A 15293-nucleotide genomic window follows, 5' to 3' on the forward strand; every position below is an offset into this window, starting at 1 on the left:
ATATGGCAAACTTGCAAAAGAAGTACAATGGACACACCTGAAAACCAATTAAAGGACTGGGACCTTCACCAACTTTAATATGCTTGTACTACAAACCGTATTTCATAGTTACCATAGGTACCTTCATCAAACACAAAGTATAAAATCATTAGCTGCCAATCATCAGCTACGGAAATTAATCATTTGTTCACTGGTTAAATTACTCACTTATCATCATCATCGATTTTTGTTCACTGTCTATTGATCTCTTTGTTACTAGGAATCTCTTACTTTCCCTAAATTACCATTTCCCACACTTGTCTAACACATTCAAACATAAAGCAAAACTTTAGAACCAAGTATATATACAGGCTAAACACATATTGGTATTCAAAACTCACATCAAATCAGGGTAACATAGTGTTATACTTTAATGTGTAAGATGATCAAGCATGCCAACAAGAAGTTTCAAAGCATCAACCGCAATGCCTAGATAAGGTCAACTTCATTGGATATTAAGAAAAGGTTAGGTTTTTTGATTAGTACATTACTAATGTTTTACAGATGCAATGCCTACTCGGCAGATTACACGACACGAATACATGAATGTCTCAAAATTTATATAAAATAACTTGAACATGATATGATATGGTAAAGAACCCAAACACGATAGGATACACGAAATGTTGCTAAATAAGTAAACTAGCAGCCTATGGATGGAGGAAAAATCACAGATAAGGGGGCTATGCAATCTCACCATACATTTTCAAGCTCCTTTTTGCAGGCATCATCGCATAGTTTCGGTTTTTCTTCGGGTGGCAAGCCGATACCATCAGCATTTGGTGAGTTCAACGACATGATCAGAAATCTAAAAAGTAACGCCATCACATCCCTTCGTGTAACTAAATCCAGTCCATTGTTGTATTTCCTTATCATACAACTTGAAGACATAACAATTATAGCTTAAGCCCTAATATTTGAGAAGGCCATATGATTGGCATACAGTTTCTTCTCATATGCAGAACCTAACGCAGTTGCATCAAGTTCAAAATTCAAGCAACTAAACCCTCCAAAAAATATTTAAAAAATTATGAATGTATTCTAGCATATTATATATATATATATACACCGATAGACACGCGCACGATACTCCAAAAAATATATGAAAGAAAAATCATTTTAAAAACAAATGAGTATATTGTATCAAACATAGACTCGTATCCGACTGGAAGACATGTAAAGTTAGCAATTTGGGTTTTATATAATGAATTGATGTTAGACTGAAATATATTTTGAAAGAAGGATAAAATGAGAAGGGAGAAAAAGGGGATAAATAAACACAAAAGGGAACAAACCAATTAACAAGCTCTATATTAGCAGAACAAATAGTCAATTAATCATTTGCATTTAAAGCTAAAAACCAATGAAGTTAAGGGAGTACCTCTCTTTTATCATTCAAGATAATTACACCAACACCTACTCAATGTGTTGTATTTCTAGGGATAGTGCTAAGGGCCTTAGGAATCCAGAACACGAGCATGAGGTAATTTGGCTCAGCATAGTGGTATTTGAGCCCCTGATATAATCAATTTAATGTGTTTCAAAATAAATTAACTGTCAAAACACTATAATTATCAACAAGAAGATATACAAAGGGTTACATAATATTGTCAACAATATCAAACTTCACTATCAAAGTGAAGATAAAACATATATTCAAAGTTTTGCTTTATAATTTAGGACTAGGCAATGGAATATTATTAGCATAGACTACCTTCACTATAGTTTTGTTGAAGTTGGCTTCCATACAGAACATGAAGCAAACCAAGCTGCCCGAGCCATACAAGTTGCTGCGGAAGATCATGCTGCTGTTTTGTTACTTTCAAGTGGATGTTTTGCTACTTAATTAGATATGAACTAAGTTGTTATTATACTTGATATAATTAGGTGCTGATGGACTGATAAATCAGTTTTACCAAGTGTACAAGTTATGTTTATCAATTTTCTATGCTACTTAGTAGTGTTAGGTATATGTTTAGGTAACATTTCTTCTTTTGACCAGTTGAATTCTTAGTATATGTAATGGCATTATGCCTTTCTTCAATGTAATGAAAAATCTTTCAAGTTTCTTCTTCATTTTGGGTTCTGCAAAGTATTTTTTTGTTCACAAAACTCTAATCGAATTTCTTGTTTGATCAGCAACATATTGAAGCTTATTGCTTAAGTTTTTGTCAAATTTCTCATTCTGTTTTCTTAGTTCCAACAATTGGTATCAAGAGCTAATTTCTTAGTAGACCTTTCTCTTTTCAATCCTTAAAAATAATGTCTTCATCTGGTTTCTCTCCAGCTCTACCACCAGTGTTTAATGGTGAAGGCTACCACATTTGGGTAGTGAAAATGAAGACCTACCTGCAGGAATTTAACTTGTGAGATGTTGTTAATGCTGATGTAGAACCACCACCCTTGAGAGCCAACCCCACGGTGGCTCAAATCAAATTGCACTCTGATGGCAGAGCCAAAAGATACGAGGCAATGTCCTGCATCCAAAACAGTGTGTCAGACTTGACTTTCACAAGGATTATGGCCTGTGAGTCTCCAAAACAATCTTGGGACAGACTTAAGGAGGAGTTTCAAAGTACTAAAAGAACAAGGCAACAACAACTCTTGAATTTGATAAGGGACTTTAAAAATTTAAAAATGAAGGAAGCAAAAATAGTTAAGCAATACTCAGATAGGATTTATGTCTGTTGTGAATAGCATTAGATTGCTTGGGGACCAGTTTAGTGAAGCTAGAATAGTGGAAAAGGTTATTTCAACCTTACCTAAAAGATATGAAGCCAAAATCTCCTTCCTGGAAGACTTAAGAGATCTGTCAAGCATCTCTTTGACTGAGCTAACCAATGCTCTTTATGCTTAGGAACAAAGAAGAGCCAGTAGACAGGAAGAGCATCAAAAATATGCCTTTCAAGCCAAGAGCAGACCAATCTCGAGCTCCTCTGGCTATAAAGGGAAGAAGACTTGGTTAGACAAGCCTAAAAGAGATGGAGCAAGAAGAAGATATCCACCTTACTCACATTGTAGAAGGCTTAGTCATCTAGAGGCAAATTACTGGTCCAGACCTGATGTTCAGTGCAAAATCTGCAAACAGATATGTCATGTTGACAAAGTTTTTAAAAATAAAGCTAAACAGAAGCAAAATCAGCCTTAACAGCCTAGAGCTGAAGCTCAAGTGGTAGAAGAAGGTTGTGATCAAGAAAAACAAGTATTTGTTGTCTCTTGTTTAGCCACCAAAAGAAAAAACCACAGAAGGGTGGCTGATTGACATTGGCCGCACAAACCACATGACACCTGATGAGACCATTTTCAAAAGTATTGACAGATCCTTCAACACAAGAGTAAAAGTGGGCAATAGACATTACATTAAAGCAGAAGGTAAGTGAGATGTGCTGATTGACACTCCTACAGGTACCAAACTTGTTTCTAATATTTTGTTAGTACCTGAAGTTGATAGAAATCCACTTAGTATAGCTCAACTACTTGAAAAGGGTTACTTTGTAGTTTTTAAGGATAAAGAGTGCCTAATTAGTGATCCAAGTGGATCCAAGCTCATGTTAGTAAGCATGACTGACAGAAGCTTCGTTGTCGACTGGAGTAAAAACTCAGTTTGTGCCTACATAACTACTTTAGATTAATCTAAGAAATGCCATAAAAGGTTGGACTATGTCAACTACAAGTCTCTAGATCAGTTGACCAAAAGAGATTTGGTTGAAAACTTCACAAAATCAGTAAAAAAGGATGATGTTTGTGAAGTGTGTCAACTAGGAAAGCAAGCTAGACTGCCATTTCCTTTTAACAAGGCCTGTAGAGCCTCTAAGAAGTTACAATTAGTTCACACTAATGTGTGTGGCCCTATGAGAACTAAATCCTTAAATAGCAACAGGTACTTCATCCTATTTATTAATGATTACTCAAGATTCCGTTGGGGCTATTTTCTCAAACACAAATTAGAAGTAGCATCAGTGTTTTGGAAGTTCAAGGCTGCAGCATAAACAGAATCAAATTGCAAGCTCAAGACAGAGTATACTTCAGTAATGTTTCAAAGTTTTTGTGATGAAACAGGCATTAAACACCAGCTCACCAACATTTACACACCTCAGCAGAATGGTGTCAGTGAGAGAAAGAATAGAAGCTTGGTGGATATGGTCAGATACTTGATGTTTGAAAGGAATTTGCCTAAATTTTTTTGGGCTGAAGCAGTTACCACTACAGTGTATCTGCAAAATAGGCTACCAACTAAAGCACTGCTTGAGAAAACATCATTTGAAGCTTGGTTTGGGTTCGAGCCATCATTTTCTCACTTGAGGGTGTTTAGATGCATATGTTATGCACATATTCCTGTAGTTAAAAGAGACCAGTTAGCCAAGAAAGCTCAGCCAAGCATTTTGGTGGGCTACAGCAGTGTCAAGAAAGGCTATAGGATTCTGGATCCTACAATGAATAAAGTCTTTGTGAGCAGAGATGTTTGTATTTGATGAGAAGTCAAGCTGGAACTGGGATAAAAATGAACCAAAAGGTACTGTTGAAGATCTTGTGACAGATCATATTGAAGTAAACCAAAACGATCCTGAAATGGACATTGATCATGAGCCAGTTAAGGGAACCAGACCACTAACTGAAATATATGAGAGGGCTGATGTAGCTACTGTTGAACCAATCTATTTTAAAGAATCTCAAACTCAGTAAGGATGGAAGCAAGCCATGATGGATGAGATGGCAATGATTCACAAAAATCAAACTTGGGAGTTAGTTGCAAGACCAGCTCACAAGAAGGTTATAGGAGTAAAATGGGTGTTTTGAGCTTAAAAAATATTAATGGAAGCTTGAACAAACTAAAAGCAAGGCTGGTTGTGAAGGGATTTAGTTAGAAATATAAAATTGACTACCTTGAAACATTTACAACAGTGGCAAGGCTTGATACAATTAGACTGTTGGTTGCATTGGCTTCACAAAGGCAGTGGAAAATACATTAACTTGATGTAAAATCTACCTTCCTCAATGGCTTTCTTGATGAGGAGATCTATGTTGAATAGCCTGAAGGTTTCAAAGTTCCAGGTAAAGAAGATAGTGTGTACAAGCTAAAAAAAGCTTTGTATAGCTTAAAACAGGCACCAAGGGCCTGGTAAGACAGAATAGACACCTATCTAGCAAGCTTGGGGTTCGAGAGAAGTATCAGTGAAGCAAGTTTGTATGTGAAGAAGAAAGGTGATGAAACATAGCTCATAGTCTCCTTCTATGTGGATGACCTGCTGGTGACAGGAGGACAAGGCTATGCTGACTGACGTCAAAGGCAAAATTGAAAGTATGTTCAAAATGTCAAATCTAGGTGAAATGCATGCTTCATTGGCATGAAAGTGTATCAAACTCAGCATGGAATTTTCTTGAGTCAAAAGACATTTACCTTGAAGATTCCGAACAAGGTTTGTATACAAAATTGTAAGGCAACCAGCACTCCAGTTGCTGTTGGAGAAAAATTATCAAGCCAAGGTAATTTCGAGAAGGTGTGTGAGACAACCTATAGAAGCTTAGTGGGGTGCCTGCTTTATTTGACAGCCACAAGACCAAACATAATGTATGTTTTTAGTCTCCTATCCAGGTTTATGAATTACTGCAATGTGAACCATTTTCAAGCTGAAAAGAGAGTCTTTAGGTACATTAAGGGCACTCAAAGCTTTGGAATGATTTTTACCAAAGTTGACAGCATGAAGCAGCTTGGTTTCTCTGATAGTGACTGGGCTTGATTGATAGATGACATGAAAAACACCTCGGGGTATCTGTTTACCATGGGTTCAGCCATTTTTGGTAGAGCTTAAAGAAACAAACTGTTGTTGCTCAATCAATAGCTGAGGCAGAGTATGTAGAAGATAAAGGAGCTGTTAACCAAGCAGTTTGGTTAAAGAAGATCATGGCTGACTTGATCTTACACCAAAGGTAAATAGCAGATATCAGATGTAACAACCAATCTGCTGTTGCAATTGCAAAGAATCCAATGTTTCATGGGAAAATAAGACATTTTAAGATCAAGTTTCATTTTGTTAGGGAGATGGAACAATCTCAAGACGTTAAACTAATTCATTGCAGTTCTGAAGATCAACTACCTGATATCTTAACAAAGCTTCTTTGTGTGTTAAGGTTTAAAGATTTGAGAGCCAAATTGGGAGTTTACAGTATGCAAGCCAAGGAGGATTGTTGAAGTTGGCTTCTATGCAGAACATGAAGCAGACCAAGCTGCTTGAGCCATGCAAGTTGCTGCTGAAGATCATGCTGCTGTTTTGTTACTTTCAAATGGATGTTTTGCTACTTAGCTAGATATGAACTAATTTGTTAGTATACTTGATGTAATTAGGTGATGATAGATTGAAAAATCAGTTTTACCAAGTGTACAAGTTATGTTTATCAATTTTCTATGCTACTTAGTGGTGTTAGGTATATGTTTAGGTAACATTTTCTTCTTTTGACCAGCTGAATGCTTGGTATATGTAATGGCATTATGCCTTTATTCAATGTAATGAAAAATCTTTTAAGTTTCTTCTTCATTTTTGGTTCAGTAAAGCATTTTGTTGTTCACAAAACTCTAGCTGATTTTCTTATTCGATTAGCAAGATATTGATGCTTCTTGCTTAAGTTTCTGTCAAATTTCTCATTCTGTTTTCTTAGTTCCAAGAAGTTTCAACTAGTTGTATGAGTCAAATAGGAAATTTAATCCAAACTCCCTTTTTACCCTACACAGTAAACTCCAAATATATTGAATATAAACCAAAATGGTAAAACATGAAAGTTACAGCCCTTAAATCAATTTTCAAGAAGATGATGAATAACTTAATTATGCAACTAAGAATCTTAACAATTAAAGTAAAGATTTGGTCATTTTATTCACATCACAATCACCAAAAAACACTAATTGATCACTTAGATGAGTGATTTAACATAAATCAAATTTCCTTCTTGTTATTTTACAAAGATCCCTCATATACAGAATAAGACTTTGGCACTGGATGAACACTTATCATTAGAAGTCATCATACTCATCTTTGCCAACAGCATAGACACTAAAATCTCCAGGCATCGTGTAAACAATGTAAATAGACTTGATAAAGGAACATTTTTGTTCATTTATTTAAACTGATATCTCAAGATGGCTTTAATTAAGGTTTAGGAAACAAATTCATCCACAATAAAAAAAAAGACAAGAAACCTGTGGCCATGATGAATTAGCTGATGGAATTAACTTAATTTCAGGGTAGAAAAAATAAAACATGACAGAAGCAAAAAGGTTATACTACTACTGTATTTTAAATTTGAAGAACCACTGCCTAGTTTAAAATGTATCCGTAAGTACAGACTACGTTTCTTTTTACTCTCAAAATGGCTTTTCCACTGCCCAGTTTAAAACGTATACGTAAGTACAGACTATGTTTCTTTTTACTCTCAAAATGGCTTTTCCACTTATGAAAGTTACCAAGCCACACGAACAAAGATATTTATACTTGTGAGAAGCAACAAGCAGCTCTTCATTTTTAACACCTTTAAGATTATCTGCTCCCAGTTTAACTAGGAAAGATCTCTAATGCAGCCGTTTCTCAGCTAGAACTCCATTAAAGCTGCAATAAAACATAATTTATGAAGCAATACTCAATTATGTTATCAAAAAGAAATAAAATAACAATCTTTGAAAGTTAGACTGCATATTCCTCAAAAGAACAGATCAATATTGAAAGAAACAATTATAAATAATAATTTATATGAGTTCAAACTACTTCACTCTCACAAGATTGAAGCTATAATTAGTAGGATTCTTGAGACTGAAAAATACGAAACCATGGATAAAGTCCTAAGAGCAACCATTTAATGAGGAGATGTCATTAAATGCTTCTTTTTCTGTTAACCTTTCTTCAGACCATCTTTGAAGAAACATAACCAGGTCATGTTCCTTTGGCTACTCTTTCTAAGCACATATCTCTACTAATGACTGATAAGCTATAAACGTAACATAGTTTTAATCCCATTCTTGATGCGCTTTTGGATGATTTATTATGTAAATTAGTGAATTTGATGCTCCTAATCCTTTAAATTCACGTTTCTATACTTAGGTGAGCATAGGCATTTCCACATGGGTTGGCCACAAGCCTATGTGCCAACCTGTGTCAATTTCACCACCTGCTTCCCAGATACACGAAAAAACCCAATTTTTAGGTTTTCTGAGCATTCTAAAGTTATAAATACCAATTAGAAGAAGACCTAATGGGGACACTCAGAGAAAATCGAAGAAAACACTCGAAGAACGCCATCAGAGCCAATTTGGAAGCAGATCTCCCTCAAGATCGAAAATCTCCATTTAATTTCTTTTGAAGTTTTATTGAGTTTTATTATGTCTTATGGTTATTCTAACTTTGAGATGTTTCCATTTAGGATTATGAACTAAATTCCCTAGATACCTAGAGAGGATGAAACCTATGATAAATCTTATTATTTAATTTTTATTTTTACACGATAAATACTTGATTATTATTCTCAATTATGTATGCTTATTTAGTGCTTTAATTTTTTGGGATATTAATTCATGTTTAATGCGCTTATTTTAGTTGAGCAAAAGTCCCTGTTTAAGAGTAGATCTAGCATAATTGAGTGGAGTTGCATGCAATCCTAGAACGACATAAATCTACCAGATTAAAGTCAAATCTAATAAGGGAATTCATAGATCGAGTTAATGAGACAATAGGGGTTTTAATTAGAAAGAGATTTCGATTAATCAACCTAGAGTCAATTTTTCTTACTATCGAAAGATATATTAACATGATTTAGGGATTTCTACAAATCAAGACACAAGTAAATAAATCGTTTAATTCAGATTCATAATAATAGGTGAAGTCTAGGTGGATTCTTTCTTGGGTATTGTCCATCCCATAGGTTATCTTCGATTATTTTCCTATTTCATTCTCTATTGCGTTCTTAGTTAGATTAGATTAGTAAATTTAGATTAAAAGCAATTACTCCAATTTATCGGCTAAATAATAGAAAAATAGTAATTACTAATACTTTTAGTGCTCGTGGATACGATCTTCCCTACTCACCATAGCTATACTATTGTTCGATAGGTGCGCTTGCCTTTGTCGTAATTATAGTTAGTTTAGTGACCGTCACTAACATATGAATGACAAGAAAAGTTGTGATCAGTCTCCAAGACCTTTGAAACTATGGTCCTTTCTTTATGTTGGTTTGACTTTGGACCTCATTTGGACTTTGGAATAGATAATTGTAATAGCCCGATTTTCAAAAATGTCGAAAACAGTGGTACGAGATCACCAATTCAGAAAATAAGCTCGTAAATTTTATTATCAATAATTACGAGCCAAATATGATTTTTAAGAGATTTTTAAATTAGTAACTTGTATTTTATAAAAAATTATTAAGTCAAGAAATTGAGAAAAAGAGGTATCGAGACTTCGATGTTATAAACCAAGCCGTAAATATTTTTATAAATATTTACGGAGTGTCAATATGGTAGTGTTAAAGTTTCGTCAGAAAATTTTAATGTTTTGGCAGTTAATTAATTAAAAAAGACTAAATTGAAAAGATGCGAAACTTGCTAAAGTGATTAAATAGCTTAACAATTAAATAAGGAAGGACTAAAAGAGAAAATGGACCAATTTAGGGGCTGAGATGACATACCGTTAAAAAAAATCTAAGATTTTTATGTATTAAGGACAAAATTGGAATTACAATAAAGTTTATGTGGCCAAATTTTATTTTAAGCATTTCAAGACCATTTCTTCTGGAAATTTCGGTGGGAGACAGCCATGGAAGAGGGTTTGGAGCTGGTATTCCATATTTTGGCTTCAAGTAAGTTTAATTCTTGCTTTGTCCTTGAAATTTTTATATTTCTAGACTTTTACAATTAGGTCCAACTTAGTATTCTACTAGTTTCTCATTTTGTTGAAAGTTTTGGAAGATACTAATGATAAGTTCATATGATTTTTGTTATTTTGTGATGAAATTGAGATGTTAATGGATGTTTAAAGGTGTTTTATTAAAGAATTTTAGATGAAAACATGTTTTAGGGATTAAATTGAAAAGTATTGAAATCATGGAGAAATTCTAAAATTTCATGGAATATATGGGCTGTTATTGATATGTATGAGAAATAATAGGCTTGAATCAAGGATTATATTGCAAGAATTTCATTTTCCAAGCCTAGGGACGAAATTATCATGTATTAAAAGTTTAGAGTCAAATTGGTAATCAATATATTACACTAAACAGTTTTGGGCAGCAGCAGTGGTCTAACTTTGAAAAATCACCAAAAATTGTGGGAATTGAGTTAGAGGGTGAATAAAATATGAAATTAAATCTTATTGAGTCTAGTTTCTCATAGAAGAAACAGTGTAAGCAATGCAATTGTAAATCATGAGATATAATAGATTTTGTGAGACAAGGTCAGAATGAATTCGGGTTCCCCTATTCTGAATTTTGAAAATCATTAAAAATTGTAGAAAAATGATTATGAGTTATAATTTATATGGTTAGAATCCTTAATGAGTATATTTTCAGAAGAAACAAATAGAAATATCATCCAAATTCTGTACAATGAGATAATTAATTTTTAGTGAAGAGTGGTCAGAACTGTCAGACAGCAAAACAGGGGAAACTTTAAAGAATAAACTCTACTATTTGGCTAAACAAAAAATTCTGAAAATTTTATGGTAATAAGGTATATGAGTCTAGTTTCAGGGAAAATTAACGGATCTTAATTTGGAGCTCTGTATCTCTGGATAAAAATAATTTAGTGACTCTGACTCGGATAAATAGTTTTGAATATACATGTGAGTGAATAGTGAAATTATAGCTAATGTTGTTTAAGTGTGTTACACACGTTAAGGATGTGGAATGGAGAGGAGGAGGAGGAAAATTGGGAAGTATATGAATGATTTGTGTACAATTGGTCATATGCTTGATTATAATTGATAAACGATGAAATAGAAATAATGCTTATATTTGTGCATTATTGGTTATGGTTTAAGCTCATGTGTGAAAATAAAGTTTCATAGTATGTGTGTATCGTATATTCGGTATATGATTTGGCATGAAATAATTTCATGAATGGTTTATCATGTGGTTAGTTCCAAAAAGAGTTATGTTTAAATATACTAGCTTGTGACTATGGTTGAATGATATGTTTATATCTTGTGTGATGTGCATAGGAAACAAGGGTGGTAAGATAATGAAATAGTAAGTTCATATGGCCGAAATTTAATGATTAAATGTTAATTTCATGAGTTATGTAATGTATGATGAGATATATTTATTGATGAAATGAGAATAAAATAAAAATGCGAAAACTGAATAAATGATTAAATTGAGCGGAACGCCGGATTTGAGTACTTCTGATCAAGTGACAAAGTGATAAGTGATAGCTTCGGCTACACTTATCTGATCAAGTGACAAGTGGAAAGTGATAAGTGATAGCTTTGGCTACACTTATCTGATCAAGTGACAAGTGGAAAGTGATAAGTGATAGCTTCGGCTATACTTATCTGATCAAGAGACAAAGTGATAAGTGATAGTTTCGGCTACACTTATCTGATCAAGTGACAAGTGAAAAGTGATAAGTGATAGCTTTAGCTACACTTATCTGATCAAGAGACAAAGTGATAAGTGGCTACACTTATCTGATCAAGAAACAAAGTGATAAGTGGCTACACTTATCTGATCAGGGACAAGTGATAAGTGATCATACGTAAGACCATAGTTATACTATGGCAAAGTGAAAGTGAAGTACTCAATTTTCCGTAACCGTTCCCTAATTTGATTAAGGATGGTAAGTGACAAATGGGCCCAAAAGAATTAAAGTAAATGGATAAGTGGTAGTGTATTTATATCAGGACGATGTTGTTATTCAAGCTAAAATGATATTTTCGTTGCAAAATTGAGAATTTCATAAATGTGTTATTGAATGGTATAATCAATAAACATTGAGTTAAATGGTAAATACGTATTAGTGTTGAACTTGATGTCATTGAATTGTACGTGAATTAAATGGAAATTGCTAGTGATATGATCTAAATCGTGAGCATGAGAAATTGCGAATTGATGGAAATGGAAATGAAGCATTGAATTTCATGAGTATGCATCGGGTCTCGTAAGCCCTAATTATTATGATTATAACATTTTGAGGATATACTGTGAAAAGTTATAGAAGCATGATAATTATTTTGAAAGTTTTAATTTAAATGAAATTTTATAACTCGGTTAAATACGTTTACAAGTGCATGTGTTTTGGTAATGCCTCGTACCCTATTCCGGTATTGAATATGGGTAAGGGGTGTTACAATAATATTCTCTTACATTGTTTCCTGAGTTTAATATCATAGGTTTAATCTAGGCTCAAATTCTCAAATATGTTTCCTAGGAATTATTAAAAGAGGAGAGAAAAAAATAGGGTTTCATTAGCAAATGGTGGAATGATCAACTCAAAAGCAACATCATTTGTCTGAATCTATCTCATTTCATCATCATTCTTTTTCGTTTCTACTAATAACTATCAAGCCGACTTCATAGATCATGAACAGCCATAACAGACCATGTGTTTGCCTAACATCATCCATTTCCAATTTCTACCAAATCAAATCCCATCCAAACAGTAGAATAAAATTATTTGATTTCCATAAAAAAATACCCATTAGCGATCTAAATCTATATAAACAAGATTCAAATAATTCAACAAACTGGAAGCGATAAAGAGCATAGTTGGAAAAATCAACAAAAGAAATCAAAGCATAGGATGGGATGGGATGGGAGAAAATGGAGGGGCAAATGTACCGCTCAACTAAGATGTTGTCTTTAGAGTTGGCAAATAACACCGCGAGAATCATGGTGATGTATCTCCCTCTCTCAGATACTTCTTTTTTCTCTTGAGGTAGGGAGACGGAGATCAGCTAAGTTGCTCCTGCTTTGTTCTATGTCATCAATCGTCATTTTCTTTCCCACTTTCCTTTCTTTATTTTGTGTTTAGTTCAGGTTGGATGGAATTTCATATTGTTGTTATACCTTTAGCTGCGTTTAGGGACAAACGTCGCTATTTCTTTACCTTTCTTAGTGTTATTTCCATAAATGCCACTATAAAAAAGACTTATTGCGGCATTTTTTGTTTAGCTTCACTAATGGTATATAAAGTTCAACCTTTGCGGCGTTTTCGCTCCAAACGCCACTAAAAACGCCGCTAAAAGCTTAATTTGCTGTAGTAAATGCACTACAATTATTTATCATGATTTTTTCATCAATTGTGAGTTAGTTTAGAGTTGACTTGTGACACCAACTCGATTAACAACATTAAACAGATATACAACTATTGGAGATAGTTGTAAATCAAATTTTAGTTTGGCCTTAATATCTTTTTTAGATCACTTTGATCTCTAATCTTCAAAATTTAGTAAAAAAATTTTTAATGAAAAAGTTTATGTTAAGTATGACTCCTAGTTTTAGTCAAATTTGAGAAATAATCTTCTAGTTAAACTCTGTTTATTTGTTTCAATCAAATACTGATTAGTTTAGATTATTTTATTATTATTTGACATATGAATTTATCCTATAAATAGGCTCTTTTACAACCTTAGATCATACACCCTTTAGAGATTAGAACTCATAACACATTTAGAGAATTTTGTGTTTACGTTTTGAGGGTTCTTTATTTTCGGGATTTGGGGTTTAGTTTTATCTCCATCTTTTGTACTCTTCGTTCTTTCGCCATTATAGTAAAATTATCTTTGCCCGTGGTTTTTTATCCTCTTTGGAGGGGTTTTTCCACGTTAAATTTGTGTGTTCAATTTCTCAATTTATTCCGCTATTTTTGTTACTTATTGCTTAATCGGGTCGATCCCTAACAAGTGGTATCAGAGCTAGTTCAATTTTCATAGATCAGCCCATTCAGATATGTCAGCAACAAGGTTTAAAATTGAGAAGTTTAATTTTCAATCCGTGGCAAGTTCGAATGATGGCAATTCTAGTTCATTCTGGTTTGAAAAAGGTTGTTACTGGGAAAAAGCCTGAGAATCTAAATAAAACAGAATAGGAAGAGCTTGATGAAAAGGCATTGTCTGCAATCCAGTTGTGCCTCGTGAATATGGTATTGTAGGAGGTATTGATGGAGAAGACCTCGTCCGCATTGTGGAAAATGTTAGAAACTCTTTATGCGACTAAGTCTCTGGCTAACCATTTACTGTTGAAACAACGTCTATTTACATTTCGCATGAACAAAGGTGAGATTCTTAGAGATCACATCAATCAATTCATTACTCTTTTAAATTATTTAAAGAACGTTGAGGTTCATATTGATGATGACGATCAAGCTATGCTATTATTGTGCTCTTTACCCCCTTCATACAAGTCTTTCAGGGAGACCCTGATTTATGGCAGAGACAAACTTTCGTTCGAAGATGTGAAGGGTCATTTGTTGAGTAGAGACAAACTCGACAATAAGTTTGGTTTGGATAGCCAGGCAGATAGGCAAGCTTCCGTTTTGATGGCATCAAAGAAACGAGACAAAAGTTGTCACTATTGTAAAAAGTTAGGTCATGTCAAAGCAGATTGTTATAAACTGCAAAATAAAAGAGCTGCTGATAGTAATGAGGAAGATGTAGCTGGTGCAATTTGATCAATGAAAGCAGTGATGATTTCTTGTTAGTGTCAACGAGCGATAACTCCAAGCTCACGTCCGAATGGATTCTAGATTCGGGATGTTTTTTCCACATATGTCCCAATAGAGAATGATTCTCCACATACAGTTCGGTTGAAGGTGGAGTTGTGCGCATGGAAAACGATTCATCTAGAAAGGTAATTAGTATTGGTACTGTTAAAATTAGGATACACGATGGGACGATTATGACACTCTCAGATGTCAGGTATGTACGTGATTTACGAAAGAATCTCATCTCCTTGAGTATTTTAGACTCGAAAGGATGCAGAATCAACATCGAGTCAAGCGGCATTAAAGTATCTCGTGGAGCTCTCGTTTTGTTAGAAGGTAAAAGAACTGACAGTCTTTATATTCTGGAAGATTCTACAGTGACCAGTGAAATCGGACGTCCCTCGTCCGTTATAGAGTCGAAGTCAACTCGTTTGGAATAGAGGCAACTTGGTCATCAAAGGGAAAATGTATGACCATTTCGTTGAAAAGAGGTTCTCTTTTGGATACAGGTTTCGAAAAGTTAGGGTACTGTGTTCGTGAAAATCAGACCCGGGCTAGTTTTGATTTGGCAATGTAC

The sequence above is a fragment of the Gossypium raimondii genome, chromosome 2, assembly GCF_025698545.1.
Source record: "Gossypium raimondii isolate GPD5lz chromosome 2, ASM2569854v1, whole genome shotgun sequence".
In the NCBI taxonomy this organism is placed as follows: domain Eukaryota; kingdom Viridiplantae; phylum Streptophyta; class Magnoliopsida; order Malvales; family Malvaceae; genus Gossypium; species Gossypium raimondii.